Here is a 26,766-nt window from a genome sequence, read left to right on the forward strand (position 1 = left end):
CGTTTGAAAAGAAAAGGAGTAACAATTGGAACCACACATGTACAATACATATGGGGCTTGGTGCCTGCTTCATAAGGAAAACAACTGAAGAGAGTGCGTGCAGACAACATGCCAATTCCATTTTAGCTGTGCATTCAGATATGGCTAATCCACACCACCCACCTTGCATATGAGCATTACAGTTCACATAAGTCAAAGGATTTTGACATCCAGCCAGTAGTTACCACCATTGACCTGAAAGAACACCTCAGCAATTAATAAAATGGATGACATTGCTACAGCACAATGAGGTGATGCAATACAACTAGGCTGATGCAATTCAGTGATGCAACACAACACATGTGAACCCTGAAAGGATTTTAGACACACACAATGCAATTTTGCCCAACAGACTAAAAAGAATCATGTCCCACCTTTCATAATAATATCAGCCCAGCTTTCGACATTCAGAGGATAGATATAAAAACCAACATTACAAAATCAATTTATGGAATAAACAATTGAAAATTATAGTTCTACACAAGGCCAAAGACTTGGCTAATGAGAACTGTTTTGGTCTGATTTCTGTAAGGTTTACAAAGCTAGAATCTATGAACCTGCATAGACAGGAAATTCCAAAGGACCATAACCATAACTGAAAAGGCCTTATCCCCGGTCCTGGTTACTTCACAGAGGGCTAGCACCTCAAGCAGAGCCTCCACTGAAGGGGATGTTATTAGATCCTACAATTGGCCCAGGAAAGTTGGCACCTGCAAGTCTGAAATAATATTTCCAGCTCCACTTAAAGTATATTAAATGGTGAAACTGGAAGACTTACCATCCAAGCAATTCTGTTCTGTGGCCACTTAAAGAACATCACTCTACACCTAAACACCAGGAGTAAACTCTTTATAAAGTCTTTATAAAGTCCAATAAAAACCCAAAGTGAACATACCCCACGGTGATAAGGGCACCCCGACACTCTACAAATGCTGCCTTAACCAAGCAAGTCAGTGTTGCTGGAGCTTTGCTTATTTTGTGTCCAAAATACAGAACCTGCCCCATATGCAATCTTAATTGAAGCTTTTTACTAAATATAAATATGACCTATTTTTCACTTAGAAGCCTACACCAAAGTGCTGTCATTTAGAACTGCATTCACAGGGTATGTGAATTACTGAAAAGGCATAAAGGAACCAGAAACGTTATTCATCTTAAGTACAACACCGAGTAAGTCATCTAGTAGTGGAGAAACCCACTGACATTTCTCAAGTGCTGGATATCACAGAACCCAGTGCTAGTACTTTCCCCCAATGAATCAACATGGAGCTACCTTGTCACGATTTAGAAAAGTGTGTCTGAACGTTACAATAAAGACAATTTCCCCGTTTCAATTTCCGCCATCCCAACACAATAAGGATTGCCTCTTTACATGTTCTAATTATGTGAGCAGCATAAAACGCAATCTGAAAGGTGTGTTTTAAAGTTTCTGCGGTTATGGAAACTGCTAGGGCTGAAATTCACAAACTGTGGCTCAAAGGTTAACGTTTCTCACAGGCATAGACCCCTCATACTGATATCAGGACTGGAAAACTGTTTTTGAATTTGTTATTGCATTCATTAATCACATAGCAATCAGTGGAGGACTCTCATAGATTGCTGAGGTTCATTTATAATTTCGCTCCTGATGAAGATTTTGAAGAAACAGTTTTAGTGACCTGTCAGCTGAATCTCAGGACTTTCGTCTTCAGTGAATTTTGTGGACTAGTCAGATTTGTTATTTGGTAGGAATAAAATTGACCAATTAAATATAAACTTTTCGTGACTTCATATTAGATTTATTCTTGTCCATTGGGCAATGTATATTACAAAAATACTTCATTCTTTTGTTGTCTATGGTGTTCTTCACCATTTGCATTCTTGCCTGTATCACAGTATAATGAAAAATGAAATGTGTTTCTCTACTTACTCACTAAAGCAGACTTCCCTAATCTGGTGTCCTCCAGACTACAACTCCCATCACCCCAGACAGAATGGCCAATGGTCGGGTGATGGGTGTTGTAGTCTAAAACATTGGGAGGGCAGCTGGTTGGGGAAGGCTGAGCTAAAGAGTGTAGTTTTCCAAAAATCAGGGGATGTGGAGATTTCCAGCCATTAAGAAACATTTTAATAAAGAACATTAACCACCCAGCCATCATAAACAAGACAGCTCAAGTCGTAACAGTTTCTTTCTCTCAGCAATCAGTCCAAAAGAAATAGACCATATTATTTTTTGGCTTGCTCTGGTTTAACAAACTCATTCTTTTTGCCAACGCTTGTGTTAATTTACTGTAGTACTCATCAGCAAATTAAGCAAGAGCAGTATGTTCAGGAAGAAAATGTATTCATTATGGAAGCCATCTGCAGAAATGTTGGTTCCAAGTTTTAATTTTCAAGACAAGCAAGAAGAAACACCATCCTGTTTGAAGATCACAATACAAATGAAACTGTGTGGAGCCTAATGCTGTGTGCTACTGCTCAAGGGCACGACTTAGATAATGATCCAGTATCTGAGGAAAAGAAAACCATTTATATTCAGCAACTACAGGAGAAAAAATTTAACTGAAGCGCTGTTTAAGAGTTAATACACTGCTGCCTTACTGAAACGCTGGGACACACGACAACTTCTGGTTAGGTGTAATAGAGTACCTTGTACTGCAAATACAAGATCTAAAGACAAATTCACACATTACTTCAGCAAATGCGTATTCCCGAAGATACATTTGCCAAGGAGACAAGAATGCAGTGATAAAGGGGTACTTCCTGCACTCGTAGATTCTCATCCTGCCCTTTTTCCCTTAACCTGTCAAAGGCAGTACAACTGAAAGTTACAGGGGCGGGGAGCTCAAAGCAGGCAGTAATCACAGTAAAGAGGATTACACCAGACTAAAACAGAAGCTTTCAAAACCAGTTGCAAGAAAAATCTCAAAGCTGGAAAACTGTCTTTCAAGCATTCCCAAAGGTAACTGACAAAAATGTAAGATAATTGGTTTCCTTTAGGCTCAGAGGAAGTGGATCAAAAAGGAGAGGAGAGGAAAGGAGCCTGGCACACTAGCCCAGCCTCTGCTTTAATGTCTCTGCAGGTGTCAAACTGTTCATGGAACAAACAGCTGTTTTTCGGCACTGATACCCTAGCTCTGAGGAAACAAAGATCAGCACAAGGGCTGTGGCACATTTCTTCCAGCCTGGCATCTTAATGGGGTAGAAGAGGGGGAGGGCTGACAACTCGTTCGTCCTGAGAGGCACAGACTTCCATGAGTCCCTTGGCAACTGTCCATACTTCACATTTTGAAACCCATTGATCTAATGCAATGGACCTTACAAAACAGCTCTGTTCTAAAACAGTACAACTTATTTATATCACAACCAGGAAATGCAATATCAAACCACTGCAAAGCACCATTAGGAAATATTGAACCCACAACACCATGAGTTTGCAATGAAACTACAGATTTATGACAGCTTGCATTGTTACAACTCTGCTGCTTAGTCTACATCAAAACCAGAACAGACAAAGCAGAATTCTCTCTGAAATTAAAGCGTCTAAATGAGGAACTACACTGCAAAGTCTAGAACAAACAAACAACCCACAATCAATTTGCAGTTCTGCAACAAATCAATTACATGACTGGCTGATGTGCACTGTTTAGTAAGTAGCTCTACCATCAGTCTCTCTGAGCCTACCTTTCAAGGTTCCTTGTAGAAAAATTGTAGAAAAGCAGAGCTAACAAACCAGCAAATAGAAGGTCAAAATTCATTTCTTCTCAGCTCGAAAGCTAGACATACTTTCAAATGGAAAGTGTGAGACTTGGAGCTCAAGCACCATATGTATGTAAACTAACTCACTCAGTGGCGGTAGATGAGAAGCACTTGTCATATTTATAAGTTATGGTTAAGAACCTTGTATAATAATAATATTTATTTATATAGTGCTTTGTCACAAAGTGCTCTACATAAAAGAACTTGACAATTTAAAATACAGAATTACAATAATTCTAACAAAACTTAACTCAAAATTACAATGCAACAGCCTTAATAACCCAGATAAACATAAAATTAGCATACTTTACCTCAAAAACAAGCAACCACTCCCCCTCCTACTCAAAAAGATAAGTTTTCAAACCTTTCTTAAACACCTCTAAACTCTCTGTTAACCATAATGGTAGGGGAAGGGAGTTCCACAGCTGTGGAACAAGGTCTTGGAATGCATTATAACGAGACACCACAATCTGCGAAGTAGAGCGGGTCAGAAGAGCCTGGCCTATGGCTCTAGTGGCCCGACCTGGGACATACCAGGACAAAAGAGAGGACAGGCTGGATAATGCAACCTTAGGGCCTTAAAGGCCAGGACCAAAATCTTGTAAAGGGCCTTGGCCTTCAATGGAAGCTAGTGCAAGGCCCTATGATAACAGTTGATATGAACAAAATGGGGAAGGTCCAGGACAATCCTGACAGCATTGTTCTGAACCAGGATTAATGGACGGAGAGAGGAAAGAGGGAGGCCTGCTAAAAGACTATTACAATAGTCTAGATGTGAAACAACTAAGGCCCGAACCAGAATGTCCACAGTTGCCTGATACAGGAACCTGTGGATCCAGTGGATATTCATTAAGTATAAATGACAAGTCCTTGCTGTGCTTTCAGTAAAGGAGCAGAGCATGGGACGATCATCCACCAGGACCCTGACAACAGGGCCCAGGACAAGCTGAGTACCTTGAAGGCAAGGGGGCGGGGGGTAAGGAAGGAAAAGGATGATTAGAGCGGAAGATCAAAATTTCAGTTTTGTCCATGTTAAACTTGAGGCAGTGGGCAGACATCCACGAAGTAATCTCTAGTAAACAATCTCCCACCAATGCCCACTCTCTACCCAAGCTGGTCAAAAGACTGATAAACCTGGGTATCATCAGCATACATATGATGCTGAAAACCACAATTAGAAATAAGGGAACCCAAGGGAAGGGTATAGAAAGAAAAAAGGAGAGGTCCAAGAATGGACCCTTGAGGCACCCCAACTGTGAACAAAAAGGGGTCTGAGACAATACCAGAAAAAGAAACTGAAAAAGAATGATTTCACAGAAAATAAATAAACCAGGAAATAAATAAACCAGGATGCCCCCAATGCCCAGAGATGTGAATTGGGCCAAAAATATCCTGTGGTCCAAAGTATCAAATGCTGCTGAAAGATCCAGCAGCACCAGCACAGATGTACGGCGCTGGGCCTTGGCCACAAGGACATTGTTCAAAACACAAGATAATGCCATTTCTGTTGAGTGACCAACCCGAAACCCTGACTGAAAAGGGGCAACAAAATCATGAAGAACTAGATAAGGTGCCAACTGAGAAAGAACTACTCCTTCCAGGATTTTAGATAGAAACGACAGAAGTGAGACAAGACAATAACTCGCACAAACAGAAGGGTCCAAAGAAGGTTTATTCAACAAGGGATGAAAAACAGCATGCTTAAGAGAACCAGGGAAGCTACTCGTGCAGAGAGAGCAATTCACTAGATGAGTCAAAAAAAGTCAGAAGAAGAGGACAAAGAATAGTGTAGAGAGATGAAGGAAAAGGGTCAAAAGAACAGGTAGTAAGTGCTTGTACACACTGTGTATCTGTTTCTGCAGAACAATTGGCACACCTGACTTGATATCTAAGAGCAATTTTTAATGTTGGACTTAGTAGTATGAATTGTATATTCTAAGTCCACAAGATGGGGGATACGTGGCTCAAGAACACGACAAGCGACAAGGATCTTGGAATTGTCGTCGATCACAAGCTGAATATGAGCCAACAATGTGATGTGGCTGCAAAAAAGGCAAATGCTCTTTTGGGCTGCATCAATAGAAGCATGGCTTCCAAATCCCGGGAAGTACTAGTTCCTCTCTACTCAGCACTGGTTAGGCCTCATCTGGAGTACTGTGTCCAGTTCTGGGCACCACACTTTAAGAAGGATGCAGACAAACTGGAGAGGGTTCAGAGGAGGGCAACAAAGATGATCAGGGGACTGGAAACAAAGCCCTATGAAGAGAGACTGAAAGAACTGGGCATGTTTAGCCTTGAGAAGAGAAGACTGAGGGAAGATATGATAGTGCTCTTCAAGGACTTGAAAGGTTGTCACAGAGAAGAAGGCCAGGATCTCTTCTTGATCATCCCAGAGTGCAGGACACGGAATAATGGCCTCAAGTTACAGGAAGCCAGATTCCGGCTGCACATCAGGAAAAACTTCCTGACTGTTAGAGCAATATGACAATGGAACCAATTACCTAGGGAGGTGGTGGGCTCTCCCACACTGGAGGCATTCAAGATGAGGCTGGACAGCCATCTGTCAGGGATGCTCTGACTTGGATTCCTGCATTGAGCGGGGGGGTTGGACTCGATGGCCTTGTAGGCCCCTTCCAACCCTACTATTCTATGATTCTAAGTAACAGAAGACCATGAGTTTCACCTAAACAGAGGACAACTTCAAATGCTTGTCTGAGGCAGCAGTTCCAGGACTTGATCTGAACTATGGTTCCCTGGCAGAATCCGTTTCGCATACAGAACAGAGTTCTGAAATATATGGCGCCAGATATTCATGCATCTGTACTGATCTCCAGTTCATCGAAAGAAACATCTTAGCTCCTGCTAGGTCTTCCACCAGAGCTTGCAACTCCAATGGCTACTTCACATATTACAATATGGTGGCAAATGTACATGGTATTGTGGGTTTGTCACAATGTGTACAAGCAGCCATAAACAGTCAGTTTTAGCTTTCAGGTGCACATATTACATTTGTGTGTGTACAAAACACTGCAACCTTTTGTATGCTTACTTAGGGAGAATCCCCACTGAATCTAGTTCTAAGTAAATATGGATAGGATTTCATTGTTAATGTGAGAAGCAACCCTTTCACCTACCTGGAACTGTTTGCATTCCTTGGTCATTTTTTTTAAAGTTGAAAGCCCAAAACTTCCACTAGGAAAACAAATGTCACATTCAGAAAAAAACATATTCAGATGCAACCCTTACAGAGATTCTGGCTGCAGCCTTCTACACCAGAAAGCATGTCAGCTACTGATAAAGTTAAACTGTCGTTACTAATTCAGTCTTTATGATAATGCTCTAAGAGGCTTGCTGTTAGCCCCTCAGGTGCTAAAAGTTCTCCTTTTTCAAGAGACATAATGCCCTGGCCTGCTCACCGAGACTAACACTTTGCAATTTGCCAATAATATTTTCCAGGTATATGGATGTCGAGTCAACACACTACTCCCCTATGAAGCCATTCTGAAGAAAGTCAGCCTAAGCATTTAACACACAGGCCTCTGGTTTTCCACTCGGAGCAAGAGAGTTAGGAAGAATTAGATTCTTGCAGCAAGCAGTATCTGGGCCTAAGGATATGGACAAGGTGCTTGAAGGGGTGCAGCCTACCATTTAACTCTTTCCTTTCATGGCTACTAACTGCAAACAGAAGGAGATCAATCACTGGGTCCAGGAGGAGATTAGCATCTCTTGTGTTGGGGGGGGGGGGAGTCCCCCGGCTACTGTTAAAAAGGCATTCCTCAATGCTGCTCCTAAGGAAACCCTCCCTGGACCTGGAGGGTTGTAACTATCACTGGCCAGTAGCTAACATCTCCTCCTTGGTCAAGATACATGAGCAGGTGATGGCTTCACAACTCCAGGGTGCTTTTAGATGAGACTGCTCAGCCGGCTTCAATCTGGTTTCAGGGCTGGTTTTGGTACAGACTGCCTTGGTCACCCTGATAGATGGTCTATGCTAGAAGGACAGGGGGGTACACAGGGCCAGCATGAGGCGTCCTGCCATCTGAGGCAGGAGGATGTGCTGCTGCCCTCTCCCCTCACCCTGCCGCCATGCACTCCTGGCTCTTTCTCTACTGCTGGCCCCCGTCCAAGCCAGCCCTAGAGAGGCAATCCTGCTAATTCTCCTGGACCTCTCAGCAGCTTTCAATACTGTCATTCATGGCATCCTTCTGGATAGGCTCTCTAGTTTGGGAGTAGAAGGCATGATGACAGTGATTTCCCTCTTACCTGGAGCACCAATTCCAAAAGGTGGTGCTGAAGTACTACTGCCCCATCCCATTTATGCAGTGGGGTCCTGCAGAGTTCTATCTTTCCCCTCATAGTTTTTACCATTTACATGAAGCAGCTGGGAGAGGTCCTTCTGGGATTTGGAGTGAGGTACCATCAGTATGCTGAGGACATCCAGCTCTCTTACTCTCTCTTTTCCAGTCAGATCTAGGTGAAGCAGTAAAAGCAATGAACCAGTTCCTGGAACAAGTAATGGGCTGAATGGGGGCCAATAAACTTAAATTCAACCCTGACAAGGAGGTGGTTTTGTGCTTATGTGATTTTCCTGTTCACAGATATGGTGTTCAACCTGTTCTGTATGTGGTTGCATGTCCCCTAAATGATCAAGTTCACAGTCTGGGACTGGGAGTAGTCCTGGATTCTAATTTGTCACAGGTAGCTTCAGTGGCAAGGAGTGCTTTTCATCAACTTAGGCTGATGCACCAATTGCGGCTTCTCTTGGAAAGAGATGGTCTGGCCACATTTATCCATGTTCTCATAACATCTAGCATTAGCTACTGTAATGCATTGTACATAGGCCTGCCTCTGAAGACTCTTTGAAAGTTCAGTTAGTTGATTGGAGCCGACTAGCAGGAACACATTCAGCTGGCACTGAAAGAACTTCACTGGTTTGCACTCCATTTCTAAACACAATTTAAAGTGCTGGTGCTTGCCTTTAAAGTCTTGTATGACTTAAGACCCAGGTACCTAAAGGAAGACCTGCTCCCATACCAACTTGCCTGTTCATTGAGGTCATCTTCAGAGGCTCTCTTCCCACCATTTGAGATAAGGCAGGTGGCGATGAGAGAGAGAGAGAGAGAGAGAGAGAGAGAGCACATTCTCTGCTGTAGCACTGTTTACGTAATTCCCTCCCCAGAGAGGCCTGCATGGTGCCAACATAGTTATTCTGTTTTGGTACCAGACAAAGATAGTTTTATTCTCCCAGGTTTTTCAATGTATTTAATGTATTATTTCCTTAACATGATGTTGTTAGATTTTATCTGCGTATTTTATCTTGTTTTTGTAAATTACCCTGGAAGCTCCACTGAAAGGCTAAGGCTTGTATTTCCTATTCTTCAATAAATTCTAGTCAACCCTTCTGTCTCTATCCCACTAGCGCTTACATTCCTCTGTCAAATAAAATTCAACATGGATACCAACATATATCAAAGCTACTGTGGATGCATGGATTCTGTGGTTGGACTTGACTGAGAAGATCTGGGTTCGAATCCCCACTCATAAATAAAACATATTGGGTGACCTTGGGCAAGTCACTCACTCTCAGCCTAGCCTCTACCTCACAGAATTTGTGTGGGGATAGAAGCAGAAGCATGTACACCACACTGAGCATTAAGGAAGAAGGGAAGGATAAAAACAAAATATATAATAATGTTGAACCAAATAAGCTGAACGGAGTAGACAGAAACACTGATTATATGGATGACAATATGCAACTTTATATTAGTTAAATTAGACTAATGTGCACAATTATTTTTTGTTGGTTGAAAATTAAATAAGAAGTGGGGAAAATATGAACACAACATTACATGCTGTCAACACTGACTGGCGGGGGGTGAGGTTGAGCAGGGAGTACATATAGGCAAATGGTCAGGGTATCCCAGAAAGTCAACTGCAACCACAAGCCAAATTTTTACATACCAAGTACAATTTTTAAGAGAACTCTGGTTTGGTACTATATTAACTTGAAGGGTAACTTTCAACCAGAATTCCAAGATGTCTGATGACCCACCAAGTGTTATCCTTCCTATGAACTAGGGCAGATCTCTTAGCAGATATGGAAGGGTGCTTCTGTAATGATTTTTACATACCGGAAGAGTAGCAGTTTTCATACCACTGTCAAGAGGGCTACCCACTCTCTGCTGCCACACCTAGGCTGATACCTCACCCTGAGGACTCTTCAGAGCAAAACAGCAATGTGGATGCTCCAGAGAGCCCCACTTGCTACTCTCCTGCTGTGGCAAATTCCATAGCAGGAAGTTGGCCAGAGTGGCTCTCCAGAGCACTGGTTTGATGCCTCACTCTGAGGAGTCCTCAGAGTGAGGCACTGGGTGTGCAGGCTCCCAGAGGAGCCCCACTGGCTGCTTTCCTGCTGCGGCAAATACCTTGCTCTACGGGATCCTTCCTCAAGGAAGGCATTGTGCGTGTGGTGGCCCTGGAGACTGTCTTTGCCAATGAGGCCACAATGCTTCACCAAAATGCCTCGTTCTGAGGAAGGACCCATCAAAGCAAGGCATTGGGAGGAGGCAGAAAAGGAGTAGTGGCACATGGCTGCGGCAGGGGAGGTGATAGAGCGGGCAGGACACATCCTCCTGCCTCAGGCAGCAGGATGTCGTGCACCAACCCTGCACCCACCTGCTGTTGGGTAGGTAGTTCAGTTATTTCTTTCTTCCAGTTATTTATTAATAACTGGAAGAAATTCCCTCATTATCACAGCACTGAGGGGCTGAGCCTGCCTCACTAGTCACTACTGAGACTAGTATTACAATCTGAGGCACTTACTCAGAGTAAGTTGCAATGAATTCAATGGAACATTTTCAAGTCTACATGCATAAGTTGTTGTTGTTCAGTCGTTCAGTCGTGTCCGACTCTTCGTGACCCTATGGACCATAGCAATTTGAAAGATATTGTCCTAGTCAGCCTCAGCCTCTTGTTTCAGGGAAGCAGCAGCTCAACATACATGTTGCTGAGTGCACGGTGGAGGAGAGGACATCAGGGATTACTTATTTCTGGAACAGATGTTTGGAGTCACCAGGTAAGCATGTCAATACAGTGCTGTTTTCCCCGTGCAGGCAAGCCCTAACAAAAGAATAAACAGCATTGAGCAATCTCTTCTCATGGCTCAGGGCTGTCTGACTAGATGCCAGTGTGACAGATCTCGTCTTTCAGTTTAGATTCTCAAGCCCCAAAGGTCATCACAGCAACTCCCAGACAGAGTCTTACAACTGTCAGGGGACCCTCATATAGGGTGCAGGGTGTGCATTATTTATTATTTACATGCACATTATGCTTTACAGATTGTTCTTGTTATTTTGCAAAGAAGTCACCAGTTTCATTGCTGCTGAAGTGCAGCCTTAGAAGAAAATGTATCCATGTTATTAAGCACACAATTGAATTGTGTTTATACCCCACTAAACCAAAAAGGTTCTTGCAGTAGCTTATACAATACAACGAGCAATTGTGTATCTTTGGAGGTTAGGAGTGATATAAAGATGTAGATTCTCAGAAGCAAAAAAGGAGGAGAGGTCACTTACTGCTTTGAAAGTACTAGGCTGAACCAAAGAACACATAAAAATGGAACAGAGGATTTAATGGAAGACAGAGACAAAAGACATTTTAAAGAATGTGAAAGCACACAAGGCGGCATGGGGAAGGATTGGAAAACTCAAATAAAAAACTTGGACCCAATACACTGAAGCACTACATTACAGCTATTTGAAATGAATGCTGGTTTATTCTTATTTACCTAACATCCAGATCAGGTTTTTCTTTGGAAAAGCTAGTTAAAAGGCAAATATTGATTACAGATGTACCACTGTAAAACATCTCAAAGGAAAGCTACTCTCTAAGGCGGCTGGGTCACAGAAACCTAATGTTCAGACAGTGCTATCTTAAGTAGGGCACCTAAAAATCACTACAGAAGCATTTCAGCCAATAAATTCACAGGATAGAAACCTAACAAGGAGGAGGGAGGGAGTATCCCATTGATTGGCAGCTTACCTCTTGATGTCACAATCCATCCCACCACCCAACTATGAGCTGTTTTCAGGGATGCAGTACAAAAATGAATAAATAGAAGAGCTGGAAAGAAGTAGGGGAGCAGAGGGGAAACAACCATGCCTGCCTCAACATAGAATCATCAGGTAAGAATTCTTAAAGCAGAAAGAACAGAGAACCTTAGAGCGCAATCCTAACTAGATAGGTGGCCACCTCCGACCTTGGAAGCGACCACGTATCCAAAGCAAGGCAGGAGAGGCACGGGGGGATCATTCCCTACGCACCTCTCCTGTCTTGCTATTTTTCTCTAGACAGCTGCAGGGGGCCCGACTGGGAGAGGAAGCTGCCGTACAACACATTGGATGTGTCATACATGCAGCTCCACTCTCCCCACCCTGGAATGCCCCCAGCCCTGCCCCTTTTCAGTTGCTCCACGCTCCTCTTGTGAGCACGGAGGATGGGGCTTCTCCGTGCTGCCTCCAAGGCAGCGCGGACAAGGGGGGGAGGTCAGTTTTGCGGGAACCGACCTTGGAGCACAGGCAGAAAAGAGCATATCCTATGGCCCTCTAGACAGTGTCTAGTGGCCATAGGATTGGTCCCTCCAGGACTTATATTGTAGGATAAGTGTTTATCAGCCAGAGCCCACTTCATCAGATTCTTAAAGCAATAATCTTAAGAAACACCATGATCAAATTTCAGGTCACAGATATAGTTAATAAGCATTATTTTGCAGCTCCCAGTTGTAAATGAGAAGCTGATCTGAAGGTTGTAGAGGTCAAAGAACACTGGATGCAGTTCTGTCCATACAAAACCAATGTGCCACAGGCTCTATGCCTCACTATACCAGCCTCAACCGACCTAATAGCTCGAACATATTTTAAAAATATTAGTCTTTATTATTTGGAACTTGAGGTGGTTACAAGATGGATTCTGAGAAGAAGTTGGAAATCACATGACTTCCAAAAGAAAGATCCAAGACAAGTTTATCTGAATCAAAGTCAGAACATGACACTGTACGTGAGGGAATCAGTACAAAATAGAATAGTACAGGAAGACAAGACAAGACTCTGGAATTTTCTTAAAAGCATCAGAGAAAACTAGCAATCAAAAAATTATGCACACAAACCACCTTACTCATCAGAACACCGAGCTCTCTCAATTTAATGGAAACTTTGGCAAAGCCTCAAACATCCAATCTCCATTAGACCAATTATTAGTACCTATAGAATTCTAATGCACTGTACAATTCCCTAATGTGAGAAAGCTCAGGGTTAAAAATTGTGAAGAATCAACTTATCGTAAAGCTCACAGGGATCAAGACCCCATCTGTGCTGAGGCAACCAACATCCCAATTTCTATGATTTGCAACCTCACAAAGAATACAATACAGCCTACTTGTGAAGTGCTACATTGTCCAGTGCTACACTGCCCAGAATCCATTATAAATACATTTAAAAAAAAACCCTCTCTGGCCCCAGGTCTGTTCCCATTCACCCAGACTTCTTGACTTTATAGTATGCTAATACACCCATTCCGCTGTTCTCGCTATTTGTGTCAGGGCTTGCAAGAATCCCAGTAACTGGAGCCTGGGAATATTAAAATGGAAGATGATTTACACTGGGGCAAACAATCCCAATTCCAGATTTATACTGATGGGATCTGAACTTGTGACTCTCTTGGGGTTGTGATGGGTAAATTAAAATATCAGCTGTGGGGCAGTGGAAAAGGCAAATTCCATGCTAGGGATTATTAGGAGAGAGACTGAAAATAAAACACCCAGTACCTTAATGTTCCAATATAAATAAATCTATGGTGCTGCCATATTGGAGAAGGATAACCAAAATGGCTTCCCTGTGAAAAAAGGCTAACACACTTATGCTTTTTAGTTAAGGGTGGCGGCCGCACCGCAGGGGGGATGACAAAACCCAAGGAGCACTGTGTTAGAAATGTATCAAATCAGTAATGATATGGAGAAAATGGATAGATTTTTTTCTCCATGTTTTATAATACTGGAACTCATGATCACTCAATGAAACTGATAGGCAGTAGATTCTGGACAGATGAAAAGTACTTCTTCATACAACGTGTATAATGTATGAGAATTAGCTGTCTCAAGTTGTGGTAATGGCCATGGCCTTAGATGGTTTTCAAAGGACATTAGATGAATTCATGGGGGATGTCTATTAACAGCTATTACTTAAAACTCAACTGAACCTCCAGGTTCAGAGACAATGTAGCTCTGAATACCAGTTGCTAGGAGACAAACAGAGGAGGGTTATTGACTTCATGTCCTGCTTCTGAGCTTCCTGGCAGCATCTGGCTGGTCTAGCAGTCTGATTCAGGACAGCATTTACATTCTTAAAACAGGCTCTCGCTTTTTTCAGCCCTACACAAGACAATTATTATGTTAGTATAATGAGTTTTGAAATATTTTCCAGCCTGGCCTACGTACTTCTAATCTTATTTCGCTCAATACAGTATCTGGCTGCCCTGCGAAGGGGGACATCTGGTTAACAAAAACTGTCTGGAAAATGGTGGTAACCTATGGAGACCCAATTCATACCTCAGATCAAAGATGAGACCATGTGTTAACAAATGAGTCTAAGTGTCAATTCTCCATCAACTAAATGGGATTAGTCATCACATCTCTCAGAGGACTGATGGTTTTTAAACTTTATTTTTATAAAATCAGCAGCACTATTGTAAGATTTAAATCAGATTATAAAGTACTTCGCATATAAAAGTATACAGGAGGTGTAAACTCATAAAAACATAAGATCAACCCTACTAGTTCAGACCAAAAGCATATCTAGTCCAGCACCCTGTTCCCACAGTAGCTAACCAGATACCAAGAAGAAACCCACAAGCATGACACGAGGGCAACAGCACCCTCCCGCTTGTGTTCCCCAGCAACTGGCATTCAAAGACATACTGCCTCAGATACTGGAGATAATATATAGCCATCATCACTAGTGGCCATTGATAACCTAATCCTCCATGATAGAAGCCAATGTGTAGGATGTTACATTCCCACAAATCAATCTCTATCTGCAGTTGGTTATCAGACTCTGTATACATTTTTGTCACAGAGAACAAAAAGAACAGAAAGCATGCAGTATGATGCAAGTCTGAAGATAGGTTCTTTGTAACTGAACACTTGAATTTCTAGTGTTTTGAACATTAGTTCCTCCAATAAAGGGTATTTAAGCAATTTTTTAAACAGAAATTTAAATGTAAATGTTGTTACACAACATACAACACTGACCTCGTAAAGTTGAAGGTCACATTCTTTGGCTGGATATTTACCATGGTAGAAAGCCAACTGACTATTTAGAAATTGATCATGGCCTTGTACGGTCTCTGTTGGCATCACTACTGCACTTGCCAAATAAGCTCCCTACAACCAGCCATTTCAAGCTGTCAGATAAAAAGAAGCCAAATTGGTAATATGGAAAACATGGGCTGACAAAGGTGTTTATTTCCTGTCACAGTTCCTCATCAAAGAAAATGTGTTCAAACCCTTTGGAGTATTACAAGATTAATTTGGCTTACCTCCCACCATGGCCTGACAATATCTACAACTTAAACATAGTCTCACTAACAAATTTGGCCCAGATGCAATGGCTTCCTCAGATGCCACAGAGCTACTTTAAGTAGCACAAGCCTTACCAAATTTAAGACCAACACATTCCTGAATGGCTTTGTTTGAGATAGCTTTGTTCCGGACTTGGACCCCCTCAGTTTTAAATGAAATGCAGAGTTAGAAACTAAACTGAAGCCTTCCGATTGCATTGAAATCTGCTAAACCATGTAACATAGACCACAAACTGCAGTTTATACAGCAAATTGGTTTCCAGAACAAAAAATTATACACACACATGCAACTTACACAGCACACTGGATTCCAGAACAATTCGAATGCCTGGGCATCTCACAGGGTAAGTTTTGGAGGTGTAATAGTCTGCAGGCTAATCTAGTGCATATGTTATAGAGTTGCCCAATAGTGAAACCTTTCTGGCTTGAGGTCCAAACTAGGATCAACATGGTCATGGAAACCTCACTCAATGTAAAAAATGCCCATGCCTTAGTGAGATACATTCTGGGCAAATGGGACTTGGCAGAGGGGCATGATGCATGGTTTGGTAAGGCCACACTAACAGCTAAGTGTATTACTCTACAGCACTGGAAAGCAAATAAAACTCCAAATTTACACGTTAAATTCAGGATCTTTTGATCTTAGCTGCCCATGAAAAGGTATATTACACCAAATTACTAAAAGAAAATACATTTCAATTAACATGGAGAAGTTTTCTTGAATGTAAAGTAATGTCATCCACCACAAAACCAGTGCAGGTCAGCAAAGAGGCATGCTTGACATAACCCTTCATTTTATTTTTATTTTATTTTTCTATGTAACTATCAATTTATCCAATTTTGATTACTTATTTTATATATAAACATGAAACGTTTACTCTTTAAATACAGAACGATAAGAAAGGAAGGGAAAACCTAAAGGGGACAGAATGGGGGCAGGAGGGAAGAGTTTGCTATTTGTATTGTACTGGAAAATGAAAAAGAAATCTAAGAAACTGTTAATAACAGCACCAAAGAAGCCAAGCTGGCATATAATGTGCTTCTCTCCCCCCCCCCCGCCCCAACTTGATGCCCAAAGGCATCAAGAGGACCACCATTAATGGCCATGGGTCAAGTCATTTCTGTGCTGTCCTCCCACCCCCATTTACTCACCCTTAACGAGAGTCCATGGATCTTATTCAGCCAGCAAGCCATACATTATCCAGTCTATACTTTATGCTAAAATAAAAAAAGAACACCTTGTAGAGAATTAAAATGCTCCATTACTTTCCCTGGTGATCATGGATTAAAAATCTTTTTTTATTCTCATTCTAAACCCAATTACATGTAGACACTTCCATCAACAAGACTGGAGAAAGCAGAAGCAGTTTGAGAAAAATACTCCTTAATAATGTGAACCACAAACCCAGGGCAGATTTTAATGAAATTAAATGACAGTGTGAAGAAGGAATTATAGTATCAGTGGCTATATGACATCACTGTGAACACCATTTCTCACCATCAGGAATGAAGAACGAATGAATTTAATCTGGGAGTTATATTGCTGATCTTAAATCAGCTAATGGTCATCATAAAACAAAACAAAACACTGCACATATGTTCTCTCCCTCCCTCTCTCCCTCCTGCCCTCCCTCCCACAGAACCACAAGCACTTGATTTAAATAGGGAAGATATATAATTGTGAACATGTAATACCAGGTCTAAAAAGTCTTCTGGCTTCAAGTGTGTTTCCAAGTTCAACTAAAGTTCCTGGTTTTAACATTTAAGGCACAATCCTATGCAAATTTAGTCAGGAAAATGTCTTACAACTCTCAGCATTCCCTTGTTGAAGGACCTTTTTCTGTCTAAACATGCATAGGATTGTGCCCTTAAAGGCCTAAACAGTTTGGGGCCAGGGCACTATAGAAGTACTATATTCTCCCAGCTGAGCCTGCCTGAAATTACAGACATGAGAGTATCTCTCTACTTCTGTCAAACTGCATTCCACCATGATAAAACCTGAATGTTCTAAATGTTAATAAAATCCAGACATTTGACCAAACTGTATGAAACTTGGCATGGAGTATATCAACATGTTGCCTGCCATAATCTGTCCAGATTTCAGGCAGATACATTGAATGATTGTCAGGATACAGCAGTTTATCTGATTTCCCTTCTTGAGAAAAGTTCTGCTGTTCACAACTGTTTTTGCTCCCTTATAGTATGTTTTTCCTTGTCCCTTTAAATGCATTCAAAGATTTGAGGAAGAAGTCTTTTGTAAAGAGGATTTTTAGCTGGAAATCCATACTAGCCTCAGCACCACCCCTGACCTGCAATATTACCAGTGGACTACATTGCAGGGCTGTTGCAAGCTGCTCTCAGGCAGAGTCCCTTCTCAAACAGAAATATGGGGATATTGTATTTGCACTGAAATGTGCAGTGGCAGGGCTTTTTTTTAAATGTTGTTGTTGTTCAGTCGTGTCCGACTCTTCGTGACCCCATGGACCATAGCACGCCAGGCCTTCCTGTCCTGCGCTCTCTCCCGGAGCGTGCTCAAGTTCATATTCATTGCATCCGTGATGCTATCTAGCCATCTCATCCTCTGCTGTCCCCTTCTCCTTTTGCCTTCAGTCTTTCCCAGCATCAGGGTCTTTTCCAGGGAGTTTTCTCTTCGCATTAGGTGGCCAAAATATTGGAGCTTCAGCTTCAGTATCTGTCCTTCCAATGAGCACTCAGGGTTGATTTCCTTTAGGATGGACTGATTTGACCTCCTTGCAGTCCAGGGCACTCGTAAGAGTCTTCTCCAGCACCACAGTTCGAAAGCATCAATTCTTCGGCGCTCAGCCTTCCTTATAGTCCAGCTCTCACAGCCATACATTACTACTGGGAAAACCATAGCTTTGATTAGACGGACCTTTGTCGGCAAGGTGATGTCTCTGCTTCTTACTATGCTGTCTAGGTTGGCCATAGCTTTCCTCCCAAGGAGCAAGCGTCTTTTAATTTCATGGCTACAGTCACCGTCTGCGGTGATCTTGGAGCCCAAGAAAGTAAAATCTGTCATTGCTTCCATTTCTTCCCCTTCTATATGCCAGGAAGTGATAGGGCCAGATGACATGATCTTAGTTTTTTTAATGTTGAGTTTCAAACCAGCTTTTGCACTCTCCTCTTTCACCCTCAACAAGAGGCTCTTGAAATCCTCTTCGCTTTCTGCCATTAGGGTGGTATCGTCTGCATATCGGAGGTTGTTGATAATTCTCCCGGCAATCTTAATTCCGACCTGTGATTCATCCAACCCAGCATTTCTCATGATGTACTCTGCATATAAGTTAAATAAGCAGGGTGACAATATGCAGCCTTGTCGTACTCCTTTCCCAATTTTGAACCAATCGGTTGTTCCATGTCTGGTTCTTACTGTTGCTTCTTGACCCTCGTACAGGTTTCTCAGGAGACGGGTAAGGTGGTCTGGTACTCCCATCACTTTCAGAATTTGCCACAGTTTGTTGTGATCCACACAATCAAAGGCTTTAGCGTAGTCAATGAAGCAGAAATAGACGTTTTTCTGGAATTCTCTTGCTTTCTCCATGATGCAGCGAATGTTGGCGATTTGATCTCTAGTTCCTCTGCCTCTTCTAAACCCAGCTTGTACTTCCGGTAGTTCTCGGTTCGCATACTGCTGAAGCCTAGCTTGTAGGATTTTGAGCATCACCTTGCTGGCATGTGAAATGAGCGCAATGGTGCGGTAGTTTGAACACTCTTTGGCGTTGCCCTTCTTTGGAATTGGAATGTAAACTGACCTTTTCCAGTCTTGTGGCCACTGTTGAGTGTTCCAGATGAAAAACAAAAACAAAAATCACACAAAATAAAACCTGTGTGTAAAGGAGCAGGGACTCTCTTTGCTGCTACATTTTGTTTTGGGATGGACACGCTGGTGCCAAATTAACTGAATTTCTCCATGATGTCTATGGACCATTCTCATTTCTGCCCTGGGGACATGTAAAAATGACTATCCTAATGTGAACCTACCTGTACAAACAATGAGATGCTCACTTTGCTCTTTCATATTTCAGTGGTAGACTGGGAAAATGGTTTGTGTGCGTGTGTGTTTGCTGTGGTATGTTTGGAGATGGAGTTATATGAAAAGCTTATGGGGGGAGATCTGTGAGATGGAAGAGCCCAGGGGGTTGTAAAGGATATTTGGGATAGAAATCAGTAATATTCAATAATTCTGTTCTCTCCAAGATGGCAGAAGCTTTTATGCACTGTAAGAATCTCTGTCCTTTCTTTCTGGCTATCAGTGTAGCTGAACTAAGAAAGGTATGTGTAGGCATGCAATTTAATAGCTTTTGTGGACTTATCTGCAAAGCTGACATACAGCACGTCACATCAGCTATAAATCCCACATAGCCATAATTCAGTAAGAATTCTGCAATGGATATGACATGGATAGGAATTATGCTAAATTTCACACTCCCAGATTAACTCTGACATTTCAATAGCAAGAATTTCAACCCAGCCAAATATGAAAATGAAAAACATCCATATCTGACGCGAACTATCTTCTCATGCAGCACTTTTGATGTGATTGAAACCAGTATTTCTGATACAGGCTTCCAGTGACTTATATAGGCTGCGTTCACACAATCAGCAGGGGAAGTGACACGGTATGGGTTGTTTCCCCTGTCCCCATGCATGCATGCCATTTGCTTAATTACCTGCACTGCATTGCAGGTTGCCATGTCATCCAAACCCAGTGCGTGGCAGCCTTGCCTTCTAACCCACCCTACAATCCATGGCTTGTAGTAGGGGTTCTGGGGTGGGTTAGGGGCCACACACACCCCCCATACGCCAGATTCAGATGACACAGCAAGCTGTGGGTACTTAAGGAAATGACGGGCACATGAGCAGCACACTTGGGGGTGACGGAAACTAACCATACTGTGTATGATTCACATGATCTCCTGCTGATCATGCGAATCCAGCCATAGTTTCTGATCATAATGCACAAAGCTTTGGAGCCTCCTAATTAGGACATATGAACCTATGAAACTGCCTTATGCAGAGTTAGACTTTTGGTCCAGCTAGTTCGGTATTGTTTACACTGACTGGCAGTGCCTACCTGGTGATGCCAGAGATTGAACCTGCATGCAAAGTACATGCTGTATTACTGAACCATGGCCACTCCCCAAAGTCTCTGCTGCCTGGTCCCTTTAGAATTTGTGTTCCATAACATTTTTCTAAAGAAAACAGGGGGAGCATTTTAAGATGAAGGAATTAATATGTTATGCTTTGCTTTTCAGTCACATAGTACACCATCTTCTTAAGAACTTCGGCAGGGTCTCTTTCTCAAGGTTAGTACAACCAGTTTTCAACATATAATCAATTACGTTAAAATAAGATGATTCTTAAAAACAATCTAAAATTTGGGAATTACCACTTTCTCTGCCTGTCAGAGACATTATTAAAATAAGAGGATAAGCCACACAGCTATAGTACCACTGGGGAGAAGGAGCTCGAAATCTAAATTACAGTATGTCAGAATATCATAGTCCATTCTTTCTGGTAATGCAAATATATAGCCCTCCTTGTGGCTATGCTCAGACAATGGCTTTTCAGAGAGTTGGAAATGGTATTGTAGAGCTTTCACTGCCTGCGGTACACTCATATTTTCTGTCCATCCATCCATGATCTGGGGCCAACCTGATTTTGGAGGTTTCTGTAGCACTTCAAGCAGATACCTGGGAAAAGCTATACCTAACTCTCAGCAGTACTACTGTAATATGTGTGTACACATTTTACTATGACTGCAGATGCCCATGACAAACACCACCCTTCCACCCCCACTATGCCTGGAACAATTTTGGAATCATTTTAATTTATTTTCTAAGACCTGGATATATTTTTTTAATAGCAAAAGGATAGGTACATATTTGCATAAGCATACATGTAGTCAGCTTTTAAATGTGGCTGTGGTTATAAATGCAGGACAGAGGGATATATTACTAAATGAAGAATGTGTTGGACAGCAAGGAGATCTCATTCTTCCCTTTGCTATCAGATCACACCAAGATACAATTTTTAAAAGATCACCAAATACAGAAGGGCATTCTTGGCTTCATATAATATATGATGGTAATCAAATATTGTCAAATGGTAATAAGCCTATTAACCACTTCCCAGCCCTAATTCAATGGATGCATTTGGATGTAACTATAAGTCAGAATTGCTGAGAATTATGGCTTTATCATTCATGATAAAGTGTGCTTGTACATGCTGCCTGATTGCCCCCATTTGGTTTCTCTCACCATTACATCCAAAGCTAGACCCCAGCTTGTCACTCCCTTACCAATCCAGGAATGGGAAACCAACTTCAAACCCTAACTTCAGATTCTGGTTTGTTAGGAGAGAGACAGACCAAAGTCTTGTTTTGGATGTAGTAGGAAGCTTTTACTTCCTCATTAGTTACTGGTTAGTTTAGTTGCTCCCACTGACAGGAAGACTTAAGGGGGTTGAATTCTCAGCAATTCTGGCTTATTGTTATAGCCAGACACAGCCAATGAGTGCAATGTCCCTCTTCTCTTCCACTATTATAATCCCTGACAAAAAGAATCCCGGAGTCTACAAAGAAACCAAACTTCTGCAGCTAAGAAAATATACCAAGTAAGGGCATTTGTCAAGTTTAGCAAGTCTAGTTTGTCCTAAGGCTTTGGAGCATTCAGTGTACAGTCGTGATTAAGAATTCTTACCTGCCATGTGATTTCAACTGTCTGGATATTTTCTTATTTTGTAATTGCTTTTCCCACGGTTATTATATCACAACATATTTATGTTTAAGCAAGTAAAACCTGCAACAAATTGTTGCGGTGTGGTATATTGCTTGAGGAATCCAACCACTCCATTCCATTTCCCCTCTCCTACGTTTTTCCATTCTCCCCACCCCCCTCAACAGTCAGCATTCTGTGGCCACAGAACACAGTCAGTTCTCATTGGTCTGTTTTATAATCTCTCCAGGGATGTTTCTCCTAAAGATACCTCCCCCATGTGCATGGCTGGTGCTGTTTTGGTTACATAAGCACCAGCATTCACAGCCTGAACATCAGAAAAAGTGGGAATGTATGTGTAAAATGTTAATGTCCTCTTTCTTCCTCTCTAGGCTGCTCCAAGCCAGTCTTTCCCAACCTGGAGCCCTCCAAATGTGATGAACTACAATTCCCATCATCCTGTCTGGGGATGATGAGAATTGTAATCCAACACATTTGGAGGGCACCAAGCCAATAGTGGACAGTGAAAGAAACATTCTTATTACTAATATTTGCCTTAAAGGCCAATGTTTAGATCGATAACAGAGTTGGTATACATCTTATAAATTACCTGTCAGAGAACATGGACTTCCAAAACAGTATAAATTTCCAAAACTGGAACAAACTGAGGTGGGGCTCAAGATAATGAAGAGTTGCAAGTAGCCTTCCTGGGCTGAATCTAAGAGCAGCTGACTCTAAAGTAGGCTGGTTTTGAATATAATTGAGTCTGTACAGTAGTCTTTTTAAATTAGCATGTCTATGGTTAATTAATGATCTATGTTTACTGTGCTGGAAATCATTAGAAGGTTGCTTGTACTTTGAGAACTCAAAAAGTGAAAATTTTGGCAGTTCTGGGCAAAGCTTAGGCTGTCCACAATTATTATTTTTTTATTGCAAGATTGGTTTTGAGCTCATCTTTGTGCATGTGTATTTACAATTATGGTATGGGCAAGCTTCCTTTTCTAATATGCTCAAGTTTCGGCAAGGCATGTAACCAAGTATATGCAGAGCTCCTAGTGTATATATGTATTTCTTCTTTAATATAAATCTACTCACGTCACCTGATGTTCTATTTGCAGAATTTATGTCCAAAAGGCTAAAGTTTACAGAACGGCTATTGCAGTCATAATTTCCATCTGCAGTTATAGACCAGGTTCACATGTAACATCAACCATGGAGTGAACTTCCCCCTTGCCACTTCCACTCTGCATACCATTTAGTAAACAACCCAACAATGCTCCTGTGTTGTTTGGCATTTTGCATAAACCCGGCACTCAGGGTTGTTGAAGGAGAAACAACCCAGAGTTTTAACTCAACAACAAACCATGGGTTGAAACTCTGTTGTTTCTCCCTCAACAAGCCAGAGTGCTGGGGCATTTGTTAAACTGGATGCAGGGGGGCGGGGGGGGCGGGCGACAGCATGCTCATTTATGTGTAGCCCTGACAACCTATGGGTTGCCATAACATGAGAACCAGGTCATACTGGGGGGGAAAAACAAATCATAGATTTTTGCCATTTCCTCCCTCTAGCTATGTTTCACAGTAGGGATTTTTAGCTTGTTTAAAATGCAAATCGAAGACAAGCATTTGACTATTATTTTTGGAACAGTTGTGTGTCAGACTTTTTGGTGTCAGGTTTTCTAACTTCCTGTCTAGAACATTCAAGTGTGAAAATACCTGTTGCTCTTTTAAAAAAAAGAATGTCACTGACTTGAGAATTTGACAAGAAGCTTGAATCGCCTCTTACAAATACCACACATGTAAAACATAGATAATCTTGGACTCTTACAGAAGGTCCAAGAACTACAAATTACATCAGGCTTTTGACTTCTAGCATATTTAGAGTAGATAATGTCGTACTATGAACCATTCTTCTAGAGAAAACAATATGGTTCATTTATAATGCGTGAAAACTTAAAACATATCTTCTTTGAGAAACTCTTTGAGATTTATCCTTCCTTCTAAATTCTGCCACTGTACTTTAGTTGATTGACTACTGCAAAATTTATCTAGTTGTAAAAATGTAGAATGTTCTTGTTAGTTTATTCCTTATCCCACCCTTCTTACAGGGACCTCAGGGCAGCACAAAATGGATCGTATCCAAAGTTAGTCTTAACATAAGCGCCATTCATTTCAATGAGCCTACTCTAAGTAGTACTAACACTGACTTCAATCCACGGTCTCCCCAGCCCCCTTTTTGCCCTCACAGCAAGTCTATGAGGTACATTAGGATGAGACATAGTGATTGGCTCAAGGTAATAATACCACTGAGCTTCATAGCTGAGTGGAGAAATAAATCCTGGCCTCCTCTGTCTAAGTCCAACACCCTCTCCACTACATCAGCTATGTGTGATTACAAGAACATTTAATTTGGCCCTTTACCACATTCAAACAAGATACTACTAGCTCTAAGAAAAAACATGCTTAGTGAAAGACTAACATCAAGGAACTGAGATTTCCCCATCTCACCCCACTGTACCACCTTGGAGCCTGATAAAGTCTGCTGCCTGAAGAAGTACAGGAAGGGCTCTTTGGTGGAGAGAGAGACTGAGTAATATAAAACATGTGAGCATATTTGGGGCTTGAATGAGGCCTCCCTCCCCAGGCAATAGATGGAGAAGAGACTGAGAGAGAAAAGACCCACCTCTCCTCTCTGGGCAGAAGGCTGCTGCGAGTGAGAGCTGTGGCTGCAAACCAATGTGTGTAGATTACTTGTGGAGAGCACCATATTGCCTTTCTGGAACACAGATCTATTTGGTCTTGTGTTGTTGTTCAGTCGTTCAGTCGTGTCCGACTCTTCGTGACCCCGTGGACCACAGCACGCCAGGCCTTCCTGTCCTGCGCTCTCTCCCGGAGCGTGCTCAAGTCCAGTGTGGTGTAGTGGCAAGAGTGTTGGACTAGGAGCTGGGAGATCCGGGTTCTAGTCCCCACTCGGCCATGGAAGCTCACTGGGTGACTTTGGGCCAGTCACACACTCCCAGCCCAACCCACCTCACAGGGTTGTTGTTGTGAGGATAAAATGGAGAGGAGGAGGATAACGTAAGCCGCCTTGGGTTCCTTGCAAGAGGAAAAAAGGCGGGGTATAAATGCAATAAATAAATAAAAAAATAAAAATAAATAAATAAATATTCATTGCATCAGTGATGCTATCTAGCCATCTCATCCTCTGCCGTCCCCTTCTCCTTTTGCCTTCATTCTTTCTCAGCATCAGGGTCTTTTCCAGAGAGTTTTCTCTTCGCATTAGGTGGCCAAAATATTTGAGCTTCAGCTTCAGTATCTGTCCTTCCAATGAGCACTCAGGGTTGATTTCCTTGAGGATTGACTGATTTGACCACCTTGCAGTCCAAGGGACTCGTAAGAGTCTTCTCCTGTACCACAGTTCAAAAGCATCAATTCTTCAGCACTCAGCCTTCCTTATAGTCCAGCTCTCACAGCCACACGTTGCTACTGGGAAAACCATAGCTTTGATTATGCAGACCTTTGTCGGCAAGGTGATGTCTCTGCTTCTTACTATGCTGTCTAGGTGTGCCATAGCTTTCCTCCCAAGGAGCAAGCGTCTTTTAATTTCATGGCTACAGTCACCGTCTGCGGTGATCCTGGAGCCCAAGAAAATAAAATCTGTCACTGCTTCCATTTCTTCCCCTTCCATATGCCAGGAAGTGATGGGGACAGATGCCATGATCTTAGTTTTTTTAATGTTCAGTTTCAAACCAGCTTTTGCACTCTCCTCTTTCACCCTCAACAAGAGGCTCTTGAGATCCTCTTCGCTTTCTGCCATTACGTTGGTATCGTCTGCGTATCTGAGGTTGTTGATAATTCTCCCGGCAATCTTATTTCCGACCTATGATTCATCCAACCCGGCGTTTCTCATGATGTACTCTGCATATAAGTTAAATAAGCAGGGCGACAATATGCAGCCTTGTCGTACTCCTTTCCCAATTTTGAACCAATCGGTTGTTCCATGTCTGGTTCTTGCTGTTGCTTCTTGACCCTTGTACAGGTTTCTCAGGAGACAGGTAAGGTGGTCTGGTACCCCCATCTCTTTCAGAATTTGCCACAGGTTGTTGTGATCCACACAATCAAAGGCTTTAGAGTAGTCAATGAAGCAGAAATAGACGTTTTTCTGGAATTCTCTTGCTTTCTCCATGATGCAGCGAATGTTGGCGATTTGATCTCTAGTTCCTCTGCCTCTTCGAAACCCAGCTTGCACTTCCGGTAGTTCTCGGTTCGCATACTGCTGAAGCTTAGCTTGTAGGATTTTGAGCATAACCTTGCTGGCATGTGAAATGAGCGCAATTGTACGGTAGTTTGAACACTCTTTGGCGTTGCCCTTCTTTGGAACTGGAATGTAAACTGACCTTTTCCAGTCTTGTGGCCACTGTTGAGTATTTCAAATTTGTTGGCATATTGAGTGCAGCACTTTTAACAGCATCATCTTTTAGGATTTTAAATAGCTCAGCTGGAATACTGTCAGCTTCGCTAGCTTTGTTGTTAGTAACGCTTCCTAAGGCCCACTTGACTTCACTCTCTAGGATGTCCGGCTCAAGTTCAGTGACCGCACTATCATGGCTATCAGGGACAT

At 42.2% G+C, this 26,766-nt stretch overlaps 1 protein-coding gene across 5 annotated transcripts in view; it reads right to left on the minus strand.

The window, feature by feature from the left end:
• The window catches only part of OSBPL11 (oxysterol binding protein like 11), a 68,187-nt gene that overhangs the window by 37,293 nt on the left and 4,128 nt on the right, over nucleotides 1-26,766 (minus strand). The window contains exon 2 of one of the 5 annotated variants that reach the window (XM_084807688.1): nucleotides 16,561-16,626. The exons of 3 other annotated variants lie outside the window; for them this stretch is intronic. The gene's annotated coding sequence lies outside the window, so the exon portion shown is untranslated. Of the gene's footprint in view, nucleotides 1-16,560; nucleotides 17,630-26,766 lie in introns of those variants that run through there. One more of the 5 variants, XM_084807681.1, reaches the window with a different exon arrangement.

This window comes from Heloderma suspectum, chromosome 1, assembly GCF_057233095.1.
Source record: "Heloderma suspectum isolate Gila_16-S chromosome 1, 16-S_ref, whole genome shotgun sequence".
NCBI classification, from domain to species: Eukaryota; Metazoa; Chordata; class Lepidosauria; order Squamata; family Helodermatidae; genus Heloderma; species Heloderma suspectum.